The sequence below is a fragment of the Cricetulus griseus genome, assembly GCF_003668045.3.
Source record: "Cricetulus griseus strain 17A/GY chromosome 1 unlocalized genomic scaffold, alternate assembly CriGri-PICRH-1.0 chr1_0, whole genome shotgun sequence".
In the NCBI taxonomy this organism is placed as follows: Eukaryota; Metazoa; Chordata; class Mammalia; order Rodentia; family Cricetidae; genus Cricetulus; species Cricetulus griseus.
Genome location: NW_023276806.1, coordinates 183,584,419 through 183,587,929, shown reverse-complemented (window position 1 = coordinate 183,587,929; position 3,511 = coordinate 183,584,419). Strand labels below are relative to the sequence as shown.

Here is a 3,511-nt window from a genome sequence, read left to right as displayed (position 1 = left end):
ACTAACAGACTGAATCCAAAAACAGTATCTATCCTCTGCTGAATTCAATAAACACATCTTTCTATCAAGGATAGACATCAATTCATGGTAAAAGAATGGAAAAAATATTCCAAGCAAATGATCCTGAGAAGCAAGCTAGTGTAGCCATTTTAATATAATGGACTTCAAGGTGCACGTTGAAGTGAGCAGGTGACGGTGGCGCAGAGTAGATCTCCTCGGAGGTGATCAAGGTGATGGCAGGGATGGTACTAGCAGAGCTGTATGTCCCTGATCGAGAAGGAAATGATGCAACAGGAGAAGGAACTAAGGAGAAACCATTTAAAACAGTCCTAAAGGCTTTGATGCAGGTTGGAAAAGAGCTGTTTCCCACCACTTATGTGAACTCACAAAAGGAAAATGAGAGGTGTGATGTCATTTCTAAGTCCCAGATGAAGAACATTTAAAAGATGTGGCTCAGTGAACAGACGAAGAATGATTCTTGGGAGAAGAAAGAGGCAGAAGATAACTTAAGAAGAGAAAAGAACTGGAAGAAGCAAAGAAAATTATCATTAAAAATGACCCAAGCCTGCCAGAGCGGCATGTGTAAAGATTTGTGCATTAGAAGGCTACAGAGGCCAAAGAGTGAAGGTGTTTGGCTGGGTCCACGGGTTACGCAGGCAAGGTAAGAATTTGATGTTTTTGGGTTGAGGGATGGTATACAGGCTATCTTCAGTGTGTCTTGTCGGATGACTTGTGTCAGTGTTACAATGGAGTAGTCTTGTCCACTGAGAGCAGTGTGACGTATATGGAACACTAAACCTAACTCCAAAGGGCAAACAGGCTCCAGGAGGCCATGAGCCGAGCTGTGACTTCTGGGAGCTGGGGGTTGGGGGTGGGCTGATAACCTGATCAATGAGGAGCCTGACGTAGATGTCCAGCTCAACAACCCGTACATGATGATCCGAGGAGAGAACATGTCCAAAATCTTGAAAGCATGTTCCATAATCACCAGGTGCTTCAGGGATCACTTCTTCGACAGGGGCTACTGTGAACTTATTACTCCGACACAGGTGCAGACACAGGTGGAAGGTGGGGCGACGCTCTTCAAGCTTGACTATTTGGGGGAAGAAGCATTTTTGACTCAGTCCTCGCAGCTGTACCTGGAGACCTGCCTTCCGGCCCTGGGGGATGTTTTCTGTATTGCCCAGTCATGCAGGGCTGAACAGTTCAGAACACGAAGGCACCTGGCTGAATTCACCCATGTGGAAGCCGAGTGTCCCTTCCTGACCTTTGAGGACCTAGTGTGTGATATGGTAGACAGAGTCTTGAAAGTCACCAGTGGCAAGCATAGTGTATGACCTCAACCCGAACTATAGCCCCCCTAAATGGCCTTTCAGGCGGATGAATTATTCAGATGCTGTGGCTTGGCTGAGGGAGCACCATGTAAAGAAAGAAGATGCTCTATGAATTTGGAGACGATAATCCCAAAGCTCCTGAGAGACTGATGACAGGCACCATTAATCAACCAATCCTGCTGTGTCGGTTTCCTGGTGGAGATCCAGTCCTTCTATATGCAGTGATGTCCTGAGGATCCTCAACTTACTGAATCTGTTGATGTATTGATGCCCAATGTTGGTGAGATTGTGGGTGGCTCCATGCGCTCTGGAGATACTGAAGAAATTCTAGAAGGCTATAAAAGGGAAGGAATTGACCCCGCTCTTTATTATTGGTATACAAATCAGAGAAAATATGGTACATGTCCTCATGGAGGCTATGGATTGGGCTTGGGCTTGGAAAGATTCCTAAGATGGATTCTGAACAGGTATCACATCAGAGATGTGGGCTTGTAACCTCGATTCATTCAGCACTGCAGGCCATAACCAAGTGCCCTGAAGCACCAAGGAAGGGAAAATGTTCATGACATAATACTGCCTCTGCAAAAGAACAAAAATCTGAAACATCCCTTGATGTCCCATTGGGTGTAGTAGCTTTTTTCTGTCTATATATTTTTCTTCCCATTACCATAAAAAGCAGTAGGTATGACTTGAACATCAAGTGACATCGATGTCCCTTTAACAAAAATACTCATTACAAAATTTTGAGAAAATACATGGCATGTCACTCTTTAGTTGGGGAAACATTTTATCATACTGTAGGCTATAATCACTGTATTAAATAAATGATATATGATTATATAGTTTTTACTTATGGTCTGATTTTCCATCAACTTTATATTTTTGTCCTTCTAAATGTCAATGGAATTACTTAATTTATCACACACATGTTATAGCAAATATCCAAAAGGGAAATTGACCATATGACATAAAAATCTAGTATTAAGTACAGCAGTTGTAGGTATTGAAATCGGATAAATAGTCCTTTACATTCACTATTAGTCTTTTCTAAATCTAAATCACAATGCTTCTGATTCTGGGGTTATGAATTGGTAGAGAAAAATTTATGAAGGGGAATTGGGTTAAAATTTGCAGTGAACATGATTCGGATGATGGTTATTTAAATGATTCCAACTAAGTCCTCAGCCTTCAGTCTAAGAGCAGGGCTCAGGCTGGCCCTCCCTCTTCTGATGTAATTCCAAGTTATGAAAATAGTTCCAAAAGAAACTGCACCTGGAATCTTAGCCACCATAGTCAGCTAAGTCACCCCTGCCCCATCATTGGGTCCCATCTGCACTTCCTTGAAGGCTCCCGGAAGGTTTCCTGAATAGCCTCAGTGAACAGGTGAATCAGTTCTTCCCCAAATGCATATCATGTGTTCTGATGGGCTGTATTCCCGCTAATCAATAAATGAACACTTGTCAAGCCAAAAAACAAATAAATAGATTTCAAACCAAAATTAGTCAGGAAAATAGGGAAGGAGACTGCATATTTATTAAATGAAAATCTACCAAGAGAATATTATATTTCCAAACATATGCACCAAACATAAGGGAATCCAAGTTCATATATTACAGTTTAAATCACATGTTGACCACTCTCACAAATAGACAGGTCATATCAACAGACAAATGCTGGAGTTAAACAATGTCATAAATCAAATGGAACTAACAGATACTTATAGAACATTTCACTAAACCATAGAAGAATATACCCTCTTCTCCAAAACTCATTGAACTTCCTCTAATACTAACCACATACTTGGATACCAAACAAGTATCAACAAATACAAAACACTGAAACATCCTATTAGACCACCATGGATTAAAGTTGGATATCGACAAAAACAGAAACAACTGAACATTTACAAACACATGGAAACTCAACAACTCATTACTGAATGAAAAATGGGTCAAGACAGAAACTGAAAAATAAATTTAAAATTACTTAGATTTGAATGAAAATGAGAACACAACATTCCCAAATGTATGGAACACAGTAAAAGCAGTTCAGAAAAGCAAGTTCATAGTATTAAGTACTTGCATTAAAAAAAAAATCAGAGCAATCTCCTATTAGTGACTCAGTAGCACATCAGAAAGCTATAGTACAAAAAGAAGAAATAGAAGTAGACAGCAAGA

General features: G+C 40.4%; 1 pseudogene; it reads left to right on the top strand.

Annotated features, from left to right (window-relative positions):
- The first annotated feature begins 215 nt into the window (after window positions 1–215).
- On the top strand, window positions 216–1,859 carry LOC100766826 (annotated as a pseudogene).
- Window positions 1,860–3,511: the final 1,652 nt, after the last annotated feature.